The 22246-nt window shown below is 42.8% G+C and overlaps 1 protein-coding gene across 3 annotated transcripts in view; it reads right to left on the bottom strand.

The window, feature by feature from the left end:
• DMTF1 (cyclin D binding myb like transcription factor 1) overlaps positions 1-16857 on the bottom strand; it is a 48721-nt gene extending 31864 nt beyond the window's left edge. For 2 of the 3 annotated variants that reach the window (XM_026862282.1, XM_026862298.1), the window contains exons 1-2: positions 16854-16857; positions 5547-5552 (exon numbers count right to left, since the gene is read on the bottom strand). The gene's annotated coding sequence lies outside the window, so the exon portion shown is untranslated. Of the gene's footprint in view, positions 1-164; positions 184-5546; positions 5553-16853 lie in introns of those variants that run through there. The other variant, XM_026862290.1, reaches the window with a different exon arrangement.
• Positions 16858-22246: the final 5389 nt, after the last annotated feature.

Raw genomic sequence — 22246 nt, 5'->3', positions numbered from 1 at the left:
AGGCGGGACGGGGCCCCGCGCCCGGCCCGCAGGGAAACCCGCGCTCTGCAGCCACGCGTCCTTCCTGCCTCGCTCTTCCTCTCCCTCCCGCCTGATGACCCGGGGGAAAATAATGGCGTGTTATCAAAATTGAGCCTTAAAAATGAGAGGAGGGCAGCGCTTACCTAGCGGTGTGCGGCTTGTGGCGCTCGCCGCCTCATGGAGCGGGTACCTGCAGGCACGCTGACCCTTGGCAAGAAAATGTCACCCGCTGAGCCCGCTCACAGACAGACTGTCTGGATCAAGGCAAGACGGTGACCGGAGTCCCCTGCCTGTGTTTTTGTGTGTAAAATCCTCATGATGCTTCTACCACAAAGTCTGTTTTTGGCTACTTCGCTTACAGAATCATCTAGGTTGGAAAGGGCCTTGAAGATCATCCAGTCCAACCATTAACCAGACACTTGACAGTTCCCAACTACACCAGGTCCCTCAGCGCTATGTCGACACGACTCTTAAACACCTCCAGGGATGGGGACTCCACCACCTCCCTGGGCAGCCCATTCCAACACCTAACAACCCCTTCTGGAAAGAAATGCTTCCTGATATCCAGTCTAAACCTTCCCTGGAGCAACTTGAGGCCATTCCCTCTTGTCCTATCGCTTGTTACTTGGTTAAAGAGACTCATCCCCAGCTCTCTGCACCCTCCTGTCAGGGAGCTGTAGAGGGCGATGAGGTCTCCCCTCAGCCTCCTCTTCTCCAGACTAAACCCCCCCAGTTCCCTCAGCCGCTCCCCGTACGACCTGTGCTCCAGACCCTGCACCAGCTCCGTTCCCTTCTCTGGACATGCTTGAGTCATTCAATGTCCTTTTTGTAGAGAGGGGCCCAAAACTGAACACAGTCATCGAGGGGTGGCCTCATTCATTCCCTGTCAACACCTTTTCCATAAACCTTCCTCACAGGCTGTAGGCATCCTGGACTTGTGGAATCTGCCAGGCAAGCTTCAGTTGCCCTAAGCATCTGGTGCCTTTCAACACCTTAAAAACCCAAAAGCATCGAAGATGCCTGCGGGGGACAGGTCAGCATGACCCGGGAGCCCTGTGCACTTCTGAAGCATCAACTAGAGGGAGGCAAGGCAGGACAGGTGCTGCATCTAGTCCAGGACGTCTCTGGTGGGACTGGATGACTATGGTTAAACCACCACATCTTATCCATAAGGGTTTGGGTTTCTCTGTTTGCCCTGATCATGCTACAGCTTCAACATACCAGGGTGAACAGGGTCCTTCCTACATGGCTCTTCCCAGGGAACATAGCAATGCTCGGTTTTATTGTCTCTTATCAAGATCAAACAGAGTCATGAAGAAAACCTGGGAATTTGCACCTGTAAAACAAAGGCTTGTAGCTGGAATGTGGAAACAGGGGGTTAAGACTCAGAATTGTAATGAGGAGACAAGGTGAGGTAGAGAGGAGACATTGCACATAAAATCAGGGTGGTGAAGGCATGGGGATGAAATGCATGGCTAGAGACAAGGAGAAGGTGACTGTGATAAGAGCTAAAAGCAGGATTTATAACATCTGTTTTGTTCAAAGCACAATTACATTAACGCTGTTGTCTGTCTGACTTTGTCTTTCTGGTCCTCAAACCTCAGGGGTCTCAAATTCCATGTCCAGTAGTTGACTTCCAGGGAAAAGTTTGTTATAAGTGCCCACTGCTCTTGGGAATTCCTTGGCCAAAGTAGAAGTACAATTTGCTTTTCTAGGGTTACATGCATCTCTTGGACTCACCAGGCCATGATCTCTTGAAGCTCCCTGATTTTTTCCCCCCAGTTTTTGCAGCAGATGAAGCACGGACCCTATGTTTCCCTTCTTCAAAGTACATCTCTGCATTGTTGTTTGTTTGTTTGTTTGTTTGTTTGTTTTGTTTTCAAGGCAGCTCTGGGCTTGCTTTAAAATCCCCTCAGTTATGAGCATTTTTCATACTGGGTATAAAGTCTTTCTCCTTATTCTCTTTGTATCATATTTATCTGGATGTACCTTGTAGAAAACAGTATTTTAACTACAGAATCTGTACCTTCTTTTACATAGTAGTCATGGTTTAACCCCAGCCAGCAACTAAGCATCACACACTGACTCGGTCCTCCCCCCTCCCAGTGGGGTGGGGAGGTGAATTGGAAAAAAAAAATAGAACTTGTGGGTTGAGATAAGAACAGTTTAATAACTAAACTAAACTATAATAATAATAATAATAATAATAATAATAATAATAATAATAATAATGAAAAGGGATATAAGAAAAAGAGAGAAATAAAACCCATATGTAATTGCTCACCACCCACTGATCGATCCTGAGCAGCGATCCGCTCCTCCCAGCCAACTGCCCCCAGTTTATATACTGAGCATGATGTCTCATGGTATGGAATATGCCTTTGTCTAGTTCAGATCAGCTGTGCTGGCCATGCTCCCCCCCAGCTTCTCGTGCATCCCTCTCTGGAAGAGACTGGGAAAAATCTTTAACTTAGGATAAGCACTACATAGCAACAACTAAAACATCAGTGTTACCAACATTATTCTCACACTAAACCCAAAACACAGCACTGTACCAGCTACTAGGGGGAAAATTAACTCTATCCCAGCTGAAACCAGGACAATAGTGGCATTGTTCTGGGATGTGTCATAGCGAGATATGAAGATGATAAGCTGCTGCTGCCAGATCACGCTGCAGCACTTTGTGGACTGGGGCACCAGGAACTGTATGCTACCGTCCTGTGCTTTAGTCACAGATCTGCAAGACTTTGCACGCTTTTTGGATTAATGACCTCTGTTTGTGCCCCATTCTCTGAATGTGAAATGGAAATAATATCACTTTCCTCACAGATACATGGTATAACCACACCCGGGAACATTTATGTTATATCAAATTCAAGGTATATGTAGAAAAAGCGATGACTGGAGTTCTCAGATATTTCATGAGCAGGATGAAATCTTACGCTGTAACAGACTCTTGTTCTGTGGAGCAAATGAGATCCATGCGTCCTGAGTTGCCTCGTATTAAGGGAATAGTTACATGCATATATACCTACTTAGGTGGATGAAAGAATCAAACACAGAGTTTGCTGTGGACCTAACAATCCCCTTTTAAAAGTCGCAGTTAGTTTTTTACCCACCCATAGTGTTTTCTTCCAGAGGACCTATGTTCCTGGTGGCCACCAGGTGTCTCTACCGGACCCACCAGTTGCATCTCGGAGACTTTGCTCCCTTTGCTGCGGTGAAGTTAAAGCTAAATTAGCATTGCTCTGTAGGTATAGTATGCTCATTCCTCCATCAGGCATTAGGGGAAAAGTGAGACTGTGGCACTGCTTGATAAGAAGAAGACGTGAGATGGAGGATCATCAACATGCTGATGACTCACCATGGTGCTCAATAAATCCTGAAGGCAAAGCATAAATCCTTAATAATCCTAAATCTGATTACATGGACAGGACAGTGACAGGAAGTATAGCAGACTGAAAGCTTGGTGTAGATCGTTTTTCTGAATAGAAAAAAAAAGAAGTTTGAATCTGTAAAATTCAAGAGAAGAAAAGCAAAAAGTAGAAGTTAGGAAGACCTTGAATTACATGTATTGAAAGCTGGGAGGTGGGCAGGGTGGATGATGTCCAAGATGACAAGCAGTGTGGCTGGCCTTAGTAGCTTTCTTTTGATCTGACCCATGAGAGTGTGCATGGTGTCAATATGAAGCGGGTGACAGAGAGGAGTAGTAATCCATATAGGAAGCCCTGGAGCAGATTCTGATGTAGCTGGAAGAGAGAATCATATATCTTGGTTATATTATCAGATACATGGGCTGGGGTACGAACACATCGCTTACTGCCTTCTGCTTCTCGGCTTAGGGAGACGCATCCCAGGAGGTGAGCAGCTAAGGGCCCGGGGGCAGTAAAGGCTGGTGGAGCACTTGCAGGAGTGGGCAGGTTTTAATAGCATGGGTGGAATATCATAGGGATCTCCCTGATGCCAAGTCAGAGCAATCAGCAGAGGTGCAGGAGGTATTTTGCACAACTCTTATTTCTGTCTTTGTCATGTTAACTGTCTGGGATCCACAGACCTAAAACCTACCTAAATTGCTTTAAACGTTGAAGTCCTGCAGATCCCAGCAGGCAGTCCAAGCTACTAACGCTTCAATCGACCTAACCTTTTAGAACACCCCAGTCCAGGAAGTTCTTTAGGCTCCTTACTTTAGTTTCTCAGGGATATGTGAAGTATTTTTTTCTGAGATGAACACCCACCTCCCGTTGTCAGCTCCACTGAGACATGCTTTGAGACAAACATTTGGGGTGAAGCTTCTCATTTCCTTTCGTGTAGAGAGCACCCACATCTCAATAGATAAGCTCTCTCCTGCAGCAGATGGGTACAGAACCATTCCCTGGAACTTCAGAGGACCTACCTGTTGTGGGAAAAAAAAGAGTCTTGAATTTGGAGGAGTTTTTACTTTATTTAATTTATTACCAGTTAGCACCAACTTGTGATCATTTATTTGGATACCAAAAAAGAACATAAACAATAAAAAAAACCACTTAAGTAAATACATTTTCTCCCCCTTCTGCAGGCTGAACTTCCCTTAGGTACCCGGCAGGTTTACACTTAGGCCATCCCAGTGCATCTGGTAAGGTGACAATGCAGCAGGCTCTTATTGGATGTGGAACAGTTTCTTTCTGCTGCCCTTTGCTTTGATTTTCCTCTGCTTGAGCCTGGATTTCTGACACGCTGCAGTCCCTCAAGGGTGTCCCCGCCCCAGCATGGGTTGCCCATGACTGCAGCCCATCAGGAGTGTACCTCTTTGTCATGGAGCATCTCCTTCCAAGAACATGTCTCCAGCCACACGTCTCCTCAGCTGTCTCTCCCTTCGCTTGTCTCTTTACCTACATCTCCTGCTTTTGCAGCTGCCTCGCTTTCTTAAATCTGCCTGAGCACTCCACTGACCGACAGGTGTTTTGGCACACAGTGGCTCATTTGCAGTTGCTTCAGAGCTGGCTGGAGCAGCTGTGAGTTGCCCAGTGCACGCCATGGCCTCCTCCCATGCAGGGCACCTGCAGACCCAGGCTGCCCAAACCCTGCCCATTGTGCCACTGGCTTCTGAGGCAAGGTGGCTTTCCACTTCCTATACTGCAGAAAGGATGGAGATCTCAAGAGTTTTGACTTATGGAAGTTCATGTTATACATAAAAGGATTAAATGCAGAAGGATCTACTAATTTAAGTGGACTGGATCTTACCAGAGAGGTCTTCGGCTGTATGTCTCTGCACTGACATCAGAAGGAGCTTTGCTCGGAGGGGAATGGTCATTCTGCTCTGACTTGGTAGATAAGATGTGCCTTGCTTAGTGCAGTCTGGTGCACTGGTACTAGTTCAGACCCTGGACTGGTTGACTGTTCTTTTCTGCGGTTTCATGGAAAGATGCTGTCACAAACTGTGCCTTTTTCCCCAGCTCATTGCAATCCACAGGTCCAGGGGTTCTCCTCCTTTGGCTGCATGTATTGATCTGTTGTGCCCACTTAGTGTGAGACTCTCCCTCTGTCACTTTGGGCTGGTAGAGCTGAACTACTAATTTGACCCACAAGGTGTCTGCTTCTGTAACTGCATCCATTCCCCGTCGCTCTGACAGGTGTCAGGACGCTGACCAATGGTTCAGGATTCACATTCCAAAACCGCATCTTCATGTCAGGCATAAAAGTTTGCTCCAAGCAAAAGGCAAGTCCACAGAGAAGAGCTGGACTTGCAGATTATCCCCTGACTAAGCCTTTGTATGTGGGATTTTGCATCCTTCCCTGAGGAACTCTATCTTGCTGTCCCAGACACAGAGGTGTTACTCTCTAGGACAGGGAATTTTTGAGTGGAGGTGGTTGGCACAGGCTGGAGGACGCAAATCCAGAGGGAAAGACACCTCTCCTCACTGCACTATCTGCAAACAGTCTGATTCTTGTTTATTTATGAGATTAGTCATATTTACATAGATTTCTATCTGTATAGATGTGTATCTAATTACATATGGATATAGCAAATATATTCATGACTTATAGGAAAAAATATTTTTATCTATAAACAATCTAGTATTTATATAACACTTGTTCATTTATATGCTCACAGTTTGGTAGGTGCTGGCTATGAAGGATTGCTCAGGCTCTGAAGAGCTGCCATGAAAGAGAAGAGATGGCAGAGAAAGCATAGCAGAGCATAGTGTGAGCTTGTGTGGCTTCTCCACTGCAGAATGAAGCTCCTGTAAGCAAAAATATTACCTTGGGGCCTGACCTAGGAAGAATCCTATAGAGTGTTTACTCATTTTGAGACTCTGTCTTTGGTGACAATCTCATCTATCTCCCCACTTGTACGTGAGTGAGGCTGTAATGGATTGATGCACCTTGAAAGCCTCTGGTGATGTTTTGAAGGTCTAGTGTGCCACTTATCCTCCTCTGCCAGAGTCCTGGAAAATATTAGAGAATGTTCATGTATTCAGGACTCTTGCTACACAATCTGTGGAGCTGGGAAGGAGGACTTTTTTTTTTTTTTTTTTTTTTTTTTTTTTTTTTTTTTTTTTTTTTTTTTTCCCCTGAAACCTCTACTGAGACACCTAAATTACAATCATAGTCAGCCTAGGCTGCACGGGCAAGCACACTTATCACTTGGGTTGCCATCTAGAGGTGCCCAGCTCTCCCCACAGACTGGGGCCATAGCAATAGTGATCCCACTGAACCTAACCCAAGGCTAGCAATGTTTGTGTTGGTATAGCTAAATATGAAGAAAAAGGAACAGAGTCCCAGAGACAGTGAGAAGAGGGCAAGCTGCCATCAAGGTCTACATGGGTCCGAGCTGCCCGTGGCATCAGGATGATGCGTTGTCCTTACTGCTGAGTACAGCAGGAGGGGAGCTGTGCAGTTCACAGTATCCATAAAGGATTTGGTGGCTGGAGGGGATATCCAGCTGAACAGGGAGTAGGAACTGGTTTCTGTAAGATGGGTGTATGGACAGCAGAAGAGGAGAAGGAATGAGGCTTCACAGAATCGTTGGCAGAATAGAAGGGAGAGAAAAGGACAGAGCAGATGGGAGGAGCAGATGGATCCCAGCTGGGAAGCGACTTACTGTGTGCCACCGAAACCAAAGGCTCTGATGGCAGGGGGAGGCATGAGGAGAGGGTGGCAAAATCTAGTTCTTGCTCTAAGAGGAACAGATGAAAGTGGACAGGTGCTTTCTGCATGGCATCGTACCCAGATCGTGTGCAGGGGCTATGGGTGTGCAGGGGAGCAGCAGCTGTGCAGGCGAGGGAGGGACAACGTGAGGGACAAGAGCTGGTTGCTTGGCCTATGTCACCCATGAAATTCCAGTAATTGAATCTATATGGTCATGGTCTTGAACTCTCTGAGGAGCTGTGGGAGAAGAGTGATGTATTCCACACTGGAAAAATGCGTCCTGTTTTGGAGCTGCAGGTTGATTTAGCTTTCATGTAGGTTCAGCCTTTTGGCAGTGTCTACCAAATGCTGGTTACCATGAAAGCAGTGACAAAGCTCCCGTGCATTTGAAGGACACAAAGTGTTTTCTTCAGGCACAATGTACCATTTATCATGCAGTTCTACTCTCTGCTGGCAGATGGTGCTGCGACATATACAGGAGCTGGGAAGCAGCTTCTTCAACTCAGAGGGGACGTGAGCAAGAAACATCTACTTTGTATTTTCATTCTGGTTTGTTCCTAAATTTGTTTTACTACGAAATGAAATTCTACTCCTTTTTGTTGTTCTCCTTCCAACTTCGACTATGTAAGCAGGTTGGCCAGTTTTATTTTTGTCTCTTTGGATTAGCACAGAGCTGGCAGGCAGAACTTAACTCCAAACCCAGATCTCTCTGTTGGAAGAAAAGCTATTTATGACATTATTCCCCTCAATGTAAGATTTTATTCTGTTTATGAAACCTACCTTTTGGGCCCATGCTCGTCTTTCAGTCTTCCCTTAATAGTAGTCTGGAGTTGCTGTCAGTAGATACATCAGGGACACAACCTAAACCCTCTGAGGGTCACTTCTGCCCCAGTTTTTAATGTTTTGGGTTTGGTTTTTTTTTGTTTGTTTTTTGTTTTTTTTTTTTAATCTCACTTGCTGCGGCCCATTGCTGACTGTTTTTCTTGCAATACACAGTGTGATTAAAGTTTTCTCTCTGTGGTTTCTTTCTGGGAAACAAAAAAAACCCACCCAACCCTGAACCCGTTCGTATTGAAAAGAAAGGATATTTGGAGGAATTAGTGAAGGGTGGGACCAGTCTATTTAAACTCTAAATTTAAAGGTCTAAAAAGCTGCTGAAAAATCAGTGACAGACTTCATCTGCTTTCTTGAACTGCTGTCCAAGAGGTGCTTGAACCCTTCACGTGTTTCCTTGCTTTGCTTGAGATGTCCCTGAAGCCCTACACCCATATTCTTGGAGAGTTGCTGAAAATGCCAGAAGCACCAAGAAAGAGAAGGACCCTATTCTGGCAGCCAGCACACTCGGAGCCAAACAAGGGTTTCTGTCATTAGCCTCAGATCTCTCTAGTGAGAGTGTAACGTAGAAGTCCTACACACTCCAGGGAGCTGGGTGTGAGACCCACATTTTTTCCTGCCCAGCTGAGCATCAGCCTTCCTACCCTGGGCTCATCATCTGGCTCTGTTTAAAAGAGAGGGAGCAGCTGCATCCCTCCCCCCCTCCCCCTCCCCTATCACCATCCCTGCCAGAATGCAACATGACTGAAATGATCTGGGTTAAGGAAGATGTCTAAAATAGGTATTTTTTGTTGTTTTTCTGCTTTGCCCTGGATCTTTTCAGTGACCCAGTTTACAGCACAAACACACAAAGCTGTTACAAAGCCACAGGAGGAGGCTGCAGGACATGTGAGCAGAAGTGGTCGCAGGGGGAGTACCTTAGAAACCTCTTTAGATGGCTTCACCGCTGAGAACATGCCCATGGACCCATGCCCCACACTGAGGAGGAGCCTGGACAGAAGCCTGCCAGCTCCTGGGGAAGGGATCGTGCCAGAAGCTCTGATGCAAAAAAAAGTGCACACTGGTGCTCCTCTCACGTTCTTCTCTTTTAATAAGAAAACAGTCCATTAGGGACCTGTTCTGTGGTGATGGCCAGGGGGATGGGTCCTCTTAGAATGTAGGTGTCTGACATTTCCTGTGGGTGCCTCACAGTCAAGAAGAGACAGAGGCTTGTTTAGGCAGACAAGGTCATCCTTCAGAAATCTCCAGAGGCATTTTTCTCTCTGCTGCAACATCTCGAGAAACATCTGCATTTACATCAGAAGGACCAGGGAGAGGCCTCTGACATTTAAGCATGTCTGGGAGTCAGGTAGTAGTTTTTAAACTCAACACTTCATAAATGACATTAATAACTTAGTCCAGTCCTGCATGACTGAGTTCTTCAGATACGTTTACCTTGCCGATTGCAATTCCAACTGAAGTCACAAAGAATGGAAGTCTCAGTGTAAAGTTGTATCCAGTACTAGTGTCCAGTTTTGTGGTGAAGTGCCCATGTTGGGGAGGTTGAGTACAAGTGCAAGAAGTTTGTCTCTTGGAAAATTCACTGCTGGGTAGGACTTGAAATCTGAGCCACAATTGATCTATTGTTCCCTATCACATTCCTGAAGAATAATCTTAAGAAGCAATCAGAGCAGTAAATCTAATTTGTCAATTTACAGGGCAGTGGCCAGGATCACACTATCCATTTCCAAAAGTGACAGAGTGATGTGTTTCTGGACCTTAAGCAGGCCTTTATTTCCATGTGATTTAGCAGAAATAGGTTTCATATTCTAATCTGATTTCCTAGGCTAGAGAAAAAGTGACTAAATGAGTTGATAATACTACCTGGCAGCTGTCAAACGACTTTTTGCCATCTAGAGAGAAAACAGAAGAACATATGTTCTGAACTGCTACTTAAGTTAGAGGATGAAAGAAATAGAAAGGGTTTAAGTTGGAAATGAGATCATGCATTATGCCCTTTGGACAGCATGTAATCTGGCTAATGGCATCAAGGAGCTATATAAATAACTTCATTAAAATGAACTTGTTTCAAATGAGCTAAATAAATCAGACTCATTTGTCAAAGAGCTAAGATGAAATAATCAGGTTAATTTAAAGCTGCTCGCTGAGGGGACAGTTCCTGCATTTGTTCCACCGGTGAAACTGCCATCAGTAGCCTCAGTCACCAGTGGGAGCCCTGAGCCCAACATGAAAATGCAGACTGGGTTCCACATCTGCATTTTCAGGAGCCCCTCTCTTGTGTCCATAGCACAGCCTCCAGAATCCCATGGCTGAAGGTCTGTGTTCCCGGGCATTTAAAGGATTGTTCAAGAACCGCGAGATCTAAATCCTTTGCTGGTGGTTGGAAGCTGTTCAGCCCCTTGGTCTGCACTCCACTGTCTGCTCTCTGCCTCTGAAGGAAAGGTGAAATGAATTTTCTGGAAAACTAATTGCTTTTGGTACCTATCCTGCCTTGGTAGGAGGACTATATGATGCAACAGGCCTTTTCCTCACACTTAATTCAATGTTTTGTGCCTAATTTTTCCCTTTCATCATTAAGCCCTTTGCTTTAGCAGTTTCTTCAGAAGTCAGAAGGATACATCCAGTTCTTGAGGCCATAGATGGACTTGTTCCTCCATGGTCCCAACAACCCTTACCTTTCTCAGGATGAGTAACTACCTTCTGTAAACCCACTCCACTGCCATGGAGTCAGTGTAGCCGTGCAGATGTAGACCAACTGAAGATGTGACTGTGGAGGTGAATGAGTAGGAAGGTTGTTCTCTGCAGATGCAGAATATCTGTCTGTCTGTCTTTTCTGGTTTACGGCAAACCTCAGATTTTAGATTGTGTTCTGACATAACAAGAACAGCCCATATGCCATCATCATGCATTGTACATCCCACCTTTACCATATGACCAGCTTTGCTCTTTGTTGCATCTTGGATACTCTTATGTAGTGGAGGGAAAGGATGAAGACATGGATCTCACAGAAAAGGCGTTTAGAATCAGTGTTTACAGACAGTCACATTTCGAAAAAGGAGTGAGAAATTGATTCTTTGTGTTTATATCTTCCAGGATCACAGTTGATGGTACAGCACGTTGTGATCTTCCGCAACGAATCTGCCCTCAAGTGTCTGTAGCTGACAGCTATTTATTTGTCAGATGAGAAACTGGACTGTGAATTCAACTTGCAGCAATAGAAAGCCTCTCAGCTCTTTAATGTATCTTGGTCCTGCCTTTTGTTTGTGCACCATGAATGGTCTCCCAGCTCAGGAAAAGGGTTGTGCAAATGACTTCAGGCTGCAAGAGAAATTCCTTGTTCCTGGAGTGCTGATTTATCCACTTTGGTTGCTGATAGCAACCTCTGGGCTGTTCTAGCCCTGTGAGATGAAAACAACTTTAGACATCTGTTGACCGAAGACGTACTGCAACCTCACCTGTCCTGTCCCAGTCATCTAGGTGACATACTGCCTGGAGACTGTCCTAATCGTGGCTTATCCTCTAGTCCCCAGCCTGGTCGGTATCTGCAGGTGGGGTACACGGCTGTGCTTCCCTGTGGAGCACTTTGGCCCTATAGGGTTTTGGTTGTAGTTTTTCAAGTTCAGTGCTGTATGTTTTTAGAAATTTGGGAACTCATCTTTAGAGTGAAAGGCGTGCAGTCACCACCCACCCTTCCGTGGGCTCAGCTCAAGATGCTAAAATGCCTTCCCAGAGCCTGGGGTACAGGGGAGCTCAGAGCTGCAGGACTAAGCTTGAAACCACCTCAAAAAGGGGTTGAACTAATAAATCCTGGACTTTATTATCAGGATTTTTCCATTGGCTGAGATTCCCACTGCCTCTCCAAGTCCAAGTTACTGGACAGCTTTCTCCTCTTAGGCATTAACAAACATATCTGCTCACCTGGGGCCGACACAGCTGCAGTGTTCATGCAAGTCACATTGATATCAAATCAGAGGTTATACTGCTGTGGTATATCTGATGTGATGCAGAATGATGTGCTAATCCGTTAGGAAATGTCAGCATGCTGTCTGCAGCGGAAGTGGAATCACATCCAGGAAGAAAACTTTGCTTCAGGGATGAAAATTATTTGTGTCTGTGATGGTTTTGGCTGGGATAGAGTTAATTTTCTTCACAGTAGCTAGTATGAGGCTATGTTTTGGATTTCTGCTGGAAACAGTGTTGGTTATGTGGATGTTTTAGCTGAGCAGTGCTCACGCAGAGTCAAGGCCTTTGCTTCTCCTCGCACCACCCCACCATCAGGTGGGCTGGGGGGGCATAAGAAGCTGGGGGGGAACACAGCTGGGACAGCTGATCCCAGCTGACCAAAGGGACATTCCATACCATATGATGTCATGCTCAGCATATAAAGCTGGGGGAATAAGAAGGAATTGGGGGACATACAGAGTGATGGCGTTTGTCTTCCCAAGTAACCGTTGGTAATGAGTGTTAACTTCCCAAGTAACAGTTAGGTGTGATGGAGCTCTGCTTTCTTGGAGATGGCTGAGCACCCGCCTGCCAATGGCAAGTGGTGAATGAATTCCTTGTTTTGCTTTGTTAGCATGTGCAGGTTTTGCTTTACTTATTAAATTGTCTTCACCTCAACCCATGAGTTTTCTTATTTTTACTCTTCAGATTCTCTCCCCCATCCCACCAGGGAGGAGTGAGTGAGCGGCTGTGTGGGCCTTAGTTGACGGTTGGGGTTAAACCATGACAGTGTTATTGTGAGTTTCTTCATTACCATAATTTCGATAGTGGCAGTTTCTGTAGGACTGAAACACATTATAAACTCTCACTTTTATGAGTGGAAAGGAGTGATCTTCTTAGGGATTTGAATGCATCTGGAAGATGCATTTTTTCCTTACATTTTTTTTTTTTCCGTTCCAGGTGAGTCATAGCCTCCTGATTTCTATTGCTGTAAATCTGGGTTTATCCCATCTGTCCAACTCTTGTCAAAATCTCTCAATTTTTTTTTAACACCGTTTTAGTTTAAACTGATGGAGTTAGCCAACAGGACCACTCTTACTAGTGAAGTGAGCAGGGTTTACATTTCAGATATCAGACTCATTCCTTCAACTCATTTGTAAAAGCTTTCTAATCATCTTGAGCCAAACAATTAAAATTAAGCACAAAATATTACACTCTTGAAAATATGGCTGGTTTCCTGTATGGTAGCAGTGACTGCCATACTGCAACCTGCATCCTGGTTCCCATTATAATTTCTCTTTTCATCTGCTTACTTGTTTTTGAGATGATTTTGTTCACAAATTAAATCAGCACAAATCTTTAACTATGGTGTGTGGTTGCTGGCAGGGCACATTTCAGGGCACTCGTTATCTAGAAGGAGCAAGACACAGGAGAAGGAGATGCTGATGGTGGCAGAGGTCACTTGTTGACAATAAAAAAATTTGGAAGGGACATTTCAGCTAGAAGCATAATCTGTATTTCCATCTCCTCTCACTAAATTCAAAATTATTCTGAGTTCTGAAACTCAGAAACACAACCTTTTCAAACATTGATAACAAGGCAAAGCTACTGGCAGAAAATGAGGTATTGTATCATTATAAAAACAGTTTTAGCCGTCATTCTAACAGTGAAAGAACACCTGGCCTGCCTCTAACAGGTGATTCTGAGTGATCTGTGTAAGAAATTATTTTTTCTCTCTGCAGCTGATGAGGCATGTCACTGGTGATTTGAAAAATCTATATTCAGGGGAGAAAAGGCATCTCTTCTTACAGGACTGACAAGAAGAAAAAAGAATTACAGAATCACTTTTTTTTTTTTTTTTTCCTCAGATGAACAATATGCCAATTAAAATATTCTGTCATCAATCAGCTAGTTTGAAAAATACGAAGTCATCAATGTTAAGATTGTAGTCTTGAGATCCACGTCTTGCATGTTCTTCCCTTTAAGACAATGTGAGCATCCATATGAGCAAGAGAAAATGTACATTCAATGTCTGCAGGATCTGCACCTTTCTTGGCACAGTCCTGCTGAGAAATTAAAAATATCAGCCCTCAGGATTCCCAGCCTGTAAATACTTAAGTGTAGTCTTAACTGCACTCATGACTGGTTCTATGAATTTACATCAAGAACATACATGCTGGGAGCCAATACTATACAATTTTGTAATGAATATTTGGGTATTTAGGACCTTTTTCAGAATGGCTGAAATCCAGGGACTCATAGAATTTAAAGAGCCTGAATTTGAGGTTGTTGCACAAGTATTGCAAATCCCTTTCAGACTTCTGTTTGCAGATCCCCTGCTGAGAAATATTGTCAGCTATGGCAAATAGAAATATTTGCCACAGATAATACTAGAGATATTGACAGCTATGGCAAACAGCCCTATGATTAGAAAGCTTAGCAAGTCCTAAATCTTTTGGAAAAAGATTTATTTCTGGTTATGTATATGAAAAAAATCTTGATAAATACCACAACTAAATACATGGTTGAAAGAATGTAAGTTGTAACATCAGCCCTTTCAGGTACTTCAGAGCACCTCAGCCCTCTTGAAAAGATAGGTTTTAATAATTCATGTATCCCTGTAGTGTGTATTAGACGTCACACACAGCTGTGGAGAGTAAATGGGAAAATATGGAAACAAAGCCTCGAAGTTTTCCTTTCAATAAAAGAACAAATAAACACTGTTGATATATATGGAGGGATATTGCTGAAATCAGTGATTAAATTGTAGTTTGGTTTGGCTGTTTTGGTGGGTTTTTTTGTTTTGTTTTGGTTTGGGTTTTTTTTGTTTTGTGGGTTTTTTTTTTTTTCTTTTTTTGCTTTTCTGTACTGTGCCTTTAATCTCAGAGCTGTTTGCTGCCTGCTGTGGCAGCAGCTGTGAGTCAGGCCAGTTAGTCTTTCAGGTCTGATGCAGGATGCTGCACACTGAGTCCTGGCTTTATCCTCTGTCTTTCCCTTTCTAATGATGATTTGACCATAGAAGCCCTTCTAATTGACATTGGAGGGGATCTAGCCTTTCATTATCCTGTTCTTTCAGGCTGATGGAATTGTCTTAGCTCTAAGACAGTTCATTGGTAGCAGGAAAGTCAGACTCCAGCATTACAAAGTAGGTTTCAGGTGCAGATTTCCAATGTACTTCAAATTCAGCTCTGAATATTTCCTAAATTTGAAGCTGCTCATATCTGAAGTCAAGGCTAAGAGGCAGCAAAGGCCACTTGTTGAGATTATATTTACATCCAGCCTCCTCCCAGTTTTGGCAGCATTCAGATGAAGGGATTTGGATGTGGCCCCCTGTCAGAATTCAGTAGGATAAGGTGTTTGGCCTGAGTACACTGTGAAATTACATGAAGTCCCTCTCGCTCTATGACCTTCATGGAGTCTGCCAGTCAAGTTCAGGGGTTTTTTATGCAGCTATTTCTTAAACTCACAGCATATAATATCTTCATTATGTGCACAAATTGCTGAGAGGGATGTGAATATAACACTGAAGAAGTGACAAAAGCATGGTATATTTTCCCAGAAATTATTTCTATGCAACTTTATTACACTGGTTAGTCTCAAAAAATTGCAGAGAATTAACTTCTTAGTAAATTAACAAAAATATCTATTGGCAATAGGAGAAGAGTGAGTCAAGTTTATTACAAGGAGAAAAAAAAAAACTAAAAAAACATTTCACCAACAGCCCAGCAGCATATATGAGACAGACAGATTTCTTTAAAAATGGCTCTGTTTTCTATTTGCTCATTGCAGGTAATCATTACCTTTTGATTTGAACAGCTCTGTGCAAATTCATTTTGTCCTGCCTCTGTATATAGGAAATCCCTGACTACTGTAAATATATGGAAGGAAGCGTGATGTAGTGGTAGGGTCACATGCAGCAGGGAGCCAGGAGTTCTGTCTCCTCACTTCTGCGTTGCTGTTTAACCTTGCGTGAAGTAGTTATGCCTTTTCCTGGTCGAAAATTAGAACTACTCAATTTTCAATTCACCCTTTTTCCAAAAGTGGATATTTTCTCTAAAAAAAAAGTTGATAAAAACATTATTGGTAACAATATTTGGATTTGATTGGAAAAAAAAAAGTTTTTTAAGCTCTACTTTTAGTAAGAAAACCCTAACCAAAAATATATATTTTTTTTAAAAAAATATTATTTTCCTTTCTCTAAGAAGGAAAAAATTTGAACTATCCTTTAAAAATATATTAGCCTCTTGATCATCATCGTAACACAGCTGTTCTCATGGTGTAGCATATCCCAGTTTGGGCTCCTATACAAGTTTTCACAGTAACATGGTTATAGCGCAGTTTAGTTCCACTCAAAGGTGCAAAACCAGGTTTAAATGCCGGTCCAAGCACCGTCATATTCTAGTGTATTTTAGCACCTCTTTCCCTCCGTCTCATCATTGTGAGCCTGGCAAGTTTTCCATTTCTGAAATAAGGAGAACGTTATTTACTGTCTTAAAATGCCATGAAGTTTGATTAACATTGGTGCAACATCCCCAAACTACATAATTAGCAAACATCTGTATTCATTTATTTCTTGAATTTGAAATTACCTCTTTGATTTTGCCTTCTAACACGGCCACTTACATAGCCATTGTCAATTCAAGATCATTTTCAGCGCTGAATGACACGTGGGTTACTGTGAGGTGGTTGTGAGTCTGTTCAGCTATTTGCCCATCACAATTTGGGAACCACATTCCTCATTAGAGCACAGGAAGCTGGAGAAGAGCTTCTTTATCTCTGTCTGTCTTTGCCTTCCAGTTTCAAAAGTAAAATATCCCTGTGGCAGAGACAGTGCGAAAACGATAGATAAAGGAGTAGGTGTGTGACCGCACCAGGCTTGAATCCTGACTCAGGGCAGTGACCCAGACCTCAGCCTACCCCCGGAACACTCCAGGCACTGCAGCTCTTGTCTCCCTGGCATGATTCTTAGTTTCTCCTGTGAGGTTTTTTACACTTTGTCTAATCAGTTAAATAATCCTTGAGTCAGTCAGAGATTTCTCTGCCTTGGAGGTAGCTGGTTGCAAGGTGGTTTGAACACAGAAGTACATCCCCCCAGTCCAAGTGAATACATTTAATACAAAATTCTTGGTTATTCTGACAGTTTTTTTCCTCCACCTTTTTACAAATGATCTTGCTCTACTGTGCAGAAAGCAAGCTGACAATAGACACCAATTGTCACATGATGGAAAAATATTTCCTGGCCATCTGTGTTCAGGTTACTGGCAAACAAAGAAATAAATAATGGCAAAAATTGTTTATAGAGCTATTAGGACAATTACAGGATTTTTCTTGTGATAAGCATGGAATCTGATTGTTATTACTTACAGCTATCGGCGGGCTAATGCTTCTTAGAGGAGCTGAGAGTCTGCATCAGTATCGACATCCGTGTGGATGCCGGCGGCACGGCTGCACAGCTGCATCCGAAATCTCACACAAGCAGATGGGGAAGAAACCAGCTCCAGCAATGACCTCACCAAGACTGACCTTCCCTCCATTTTGACCTGTGATGAATTAATATCCTCGGTATCTGTGTAACTGCTGAATCTCTTCCCTAAATATCAATGCTTGGATACCAGTGTGAGTTCTGTTGATTTCCAGGGGCTCTGCACATACCAGGAATTAAGGAGGAAACATTATCTAGTACTGTTACAACTGGCTTCCATAGATCCAAAGTGTCAAAGCCAAGACCAGAACCCCCTTGCATGACCCACAACACAAAGAAAGAATAAAACTCTATTTTTACTCCAGTTTACAATCTGTTTATCAGAGATGAGATGACAGGTGGATGCGAATCAACAGACTGAGGAATGCCACTAAACGGGGAGTTTGGTTGTCAGGACTGGCAACAATTTCAGTCTCCCAGGTGCCTTTTCGTTGATGGTTTGTTTGGAGGCACCACTCCTGTACATGCTAGGAACTGAGGGACAGCTGGGGAGGGGAAGAGTTGTCAGCATTACTCACAGAATCAAACTTTTTTTCTTTTTTTGTGGACAAAGCTTTCACTTTATTTGTTGTTTTGAACCAAAATGTGTTGTTAAAAAGCAAGATTTGACCTTTGCTCTCACTTTATTAGCATCCACAGTTCCAGCCTGTTGTTTATGACCATTACCTGAAATTCATATTTGTTGAGCCAGCTGCTGTTTGCTTTGGCTCTTGTCTGATCTTTTTCTGTTGTAGTTGCAATGGAGGTTTTATCAACTTCCCCTTTCCACAGTGCTTGGAGAGAGGGGCTGAGAGAAAGAATTTCTTGACTTATAAAGTGGATGTAGGCAAACAGGTTTCTGGCAGGTGGATGCTGGCAGGTTTCTTGTTCTTCCCATCAAGCATTTTTCTCCTGGAGGGGTGAATGCTGTGCTGATTATCATCTTCTGCTCAGTGAGAGTTTATGACTTAGATTTTGAGGCCTCATGAACCTGTTGTTAGAGGTATCATTTTGCATTCACACCTATTTTCAGTAGTATCACAAAATCAGGCTTTAGCTATAAGGGTCCGTTGTTGCCTCTAACTCACTCACCTCTTGCATAGCATAAACCTCTGAATCCCACTTAGTAATTTCTGCATGGAGTGGGAAATTCTGTTTCAGCTGTAGCAGACCTTTCAGAATAATATCTGTCCATGATTTAAAGATTTCTGGTAATATACAACCCACACAACCCTACACGTGTTGTTCCATGACTCACCTTTCCTGTCACCTTTTCTATGCCTTATCTTATTTTTAATGTGAAATTATTTAGCAGCAGCTTCCAGCTGGAACTGATTCTCATTATGTCTTTTTTTGGGGGGGGAAGGAACCACTTAGAATCCAAAGTACATTTATTGTACAGGCTGTGAACAAGGCACCTGTGAACAACGCACCTTTTAACCTTTGAATGAATGGAGGAAAAGGGGTATCTTTTCCTTCTTGCTGTGGGCCATGCTTCCCAGACTTATTTATATTAATTACGTGTCTAATTTTTTTTCAACTGCAGATAGGATTTGGGATCTTAGGTGTCTGCATTTTGGTTCCACCATTTCACAACCTCAGAAAATATCTGTCTAGGGCTGACCTGACAGTCTCACCCTATCAATATTCTGCGGAGAGGTACAAACCATTACACATACATCTTTTATGGCCATCAAGAATTTGGGACACCTAATTAGAGTTATTAAGGAAGTAATCTGCATGCTGAATCAGAATTAACTTGAAGAGCTGTAATTTCAGGAGCTGCAGAAAGCCACTCCTTTTTTATTAGAGTTCTGTTAATTGTATATGGGAAAATCAGTCTCATCAGGAATATCTTTGCTAGAATGTAATTGCACATTTCCATTTTCTTTGACAGATCTAAAGAGACCTGCAGGATCTCTTTTTTCCTCCAAGTAGCCCATGGTTTGACTTAGGACATGTTAAGTCAATAACATTTGTCAAGTGAACAAACGGTTAACATCTAAATAGTTCAATGGGCTGTCAGGAAAGTATTAAATAGTCAAGAAAAAAATGGGAAACAAGTAGTTGCAGAGCCTCTCTAGTGCCTTGTCCATACCCTGCTAGTTTCTGCCCTGACAATCTTTCATGCATGGTTGCCTGTCTCCTTTACTAGTCATAGGCAATCGGGACATGACCCAGGTCTTACCTGCTGCCTGAAGGACAGTGACTTGTTCTCCATTTTCAGGGCACATATCCAGCAAGGGATTTCTATTGAAAATACTAAATCTTTTCTTGTGAATCTGGAGGAAGGATGGTTGTGAGCTCCTGCAAGCTGCCTTTGTGGCAATGCATCATCTTCCTTCAACTTTCAAACTTTTAGGCATTAAAAACCATTTTCCTAGTCAACAATACCTCTGCATGCTGATGAGAGTTGACATGATGGCGTTGTCCCCCTCTCCTCTCCTCTCCTCTCCTCTCCTCTCCTCTCTCCACAAAGACAATAAGAGGCATTGTAACAGCTTGGAGTTTGGGAAACTTCCCTGCTGAATCAATGTGACATGGCCTTGATTTGTCTGAGCTGCGCTGCGGCTGCAGAGCTGTGTTCAGAGGGAGGGAGAAGGGGTCAGTCTACAGCTGTGGGACAAATTTTGTACAGTGGTACACAAAACAAAAATGGCCAGATTGTCACTCTATTGCTAGGAGACAAAATAGATTAATTCTCTGGCAAACCCTGAAGTGAATGCTCACTTAGAGTCCAGGTGTTTATATCCTATTTAGAGTATTTGCGATTTGGAAGGAAATAAAAGGAATAAGGAAGGGGATGGAAAGAAGGGGAAAGAAAAAGACAGGTTTGTATTTGAACATGATCTTTGAGTAAAGAGCCCTGATACCTGAAGGGATACTGGTAGAAAACTCACTCACTATTTGTGTTTAAGTTTCATGGGTGTTTTAATATCATCAGGATGTTTTATGGGGTCAAAATATTAATAAAATCTCAGTATCTAGACCTCAGAAAATCAGTGACAGGAAAAGCCCTGTGATACTTCAGCTCTGTAAAAGGAGATCTGATGTTTAAAGACCATCCCTGAATAAAAATCCCATGCGCTTGTTTTACTATTGCATTATTTGAATTTTTCATGAGGAAGTTTGCAATATAATGAATGCAACTACACGTAAGTAAGACTACATAGGAATGAGATGAAAACAGGTGAGGTTCTTCAGGACAGTTGCACCAGAGGGTCAATGTTGTGCATCTCCACTAACTTCAGTAGGATTGCAGCAGAGCTGGCCTTGAGGAAGCTGTAGGTTATCTACAGAGCCAGCACCCCACTGGAGACCTCATCTGCAAAGGACTGAATCACCCAACTTGCGCCGTCAATACTCCAATGAGTAGAGACGGGCAGAGTTGCTTTTTGAACAGATGCTCCCTCTACACAAATTAGCTTTCATACCAAAGAGAAATTTCATGCCTGGTGTGCAGCTATTTCAAGCCTGGTGTTCAGCTTTGTGCTTTATTCCCAGAGGAGAAAATGGCTCAGGCTTTATTTTGCTAAATGGGGGAACGCTTGCACAGCCGGCAGCGCCAGAATGACACACGAAAAGGCCAGAGATGACAATTCAGCTCTGCCTGCTTCCAAAGTTTGCTTGCATTGATTTTTGTGGATATCCAAAAGGAAAGATAAAAAGAAATGAGGAACTGAAGAGGGAGTTCTCCTCTAACCTTTTTTCTCTCTCCTATCAAAGCTTTCACCTGCATCTTTATTAGCAATACACTCTGCATACTTTGAGTTTCACTTCTTGATGGTACTCTTCTGAACTACAGGCAGCTTCAACAAGTGCCTTCAAGATGTGTGATCATTAAAATTAAAAATGAACTGGTTATTTCTGTGCAAACTTTGCCAGAAATTTAGCATCCTAAAAATTATAATTGCAAGCCATCACCATGAATATTCATCTATTAAAAAAAAAAAAAAAAAAAAGTTGATGTGAATGATTTATTAAATTCTAGGCAGATTTGGAAGCAATTCTGCAGCCGGCGCAAATGGAAGAGTGAGTTTGTCTTCATGAGGCTACAGTCATTTACAGACTGAAATAACCTCAGTGTTTTCTATTTGTTCCCTGAGGCTTTTATTAGAAGACATTCAGTGTACCAGGAAACCCAAAGGTATATTTCACAAGAATTAAAGATGACATTCTTAAAATTTTCCTCATTATTACATCTGATCAGCTTATTTGTCTTGGCAAGGGTACAGGCTTTTTCAATCTAGGGGCCTCGACTCACTGATAGACACACCTCGTGTAATTTTTCCTGTGCAGACTAGCTGCAAAGTGGGCAATACTGAGAGAGTGCCAAATGTACAAATTAAATGGGAAAGACAGAAATAATTGGAATAAACCTAGTCTGGTCTGATCTGCGTTATTTTGATATCTGAATATTAAATGCTATAGCAGCTGGATGGGTCAGAGAGGGTTTTTTTGGCTTTTGAAAGCTTATGCACATCACATTAATCACTATGAGTGAAAATGCCTGTATTTGGGGAGGAAAATAGTACTGGAGATGAGATTTGAAGGTAGGAGCTAGACATCTCGTTTCCATTGTAATCTGAAGAAGTGACCATTTCATCCTCATCATGCACATCATGCATAGATGAAAAGGGCGGGATTGCTAATATCTTTGAAGATTTAAAATGTACATGCTATTAAAATAACATAGCCTGCATAATCTATGTCATCTGCTTTCCATTATCACTTAATATAGGTTACCAAATCTTAGGGAAAACCATATGGCATTTCCTTTTCAATGTAACTCATCTAGATAATGAATTTAATTTAGCTTTTCCTTAACTGGGTAAAGGGATTAAATTGTATTAACTGCTC

The sequence above is a fragment of the Athene cunicularia genome (genome assembly GCF_003259725.1).
Source record: "Athene cunicularia isolate RWA chromosome 1 unlocalized genomic scaffold, athCun1 chr1_part2, whole genome shotgun sequence".
Taxonomy (NCBI): domain Eukaryota; kingdom Metazoa; phylum Chordata; class Aves; order Strigiformes; family Strigidae; genus Athene; species Athene cunicularia.
Note: the sequence above shows the minus strand (reverse complement) of the source record. Positions and strands in the feature narration are given on the sequence as shown.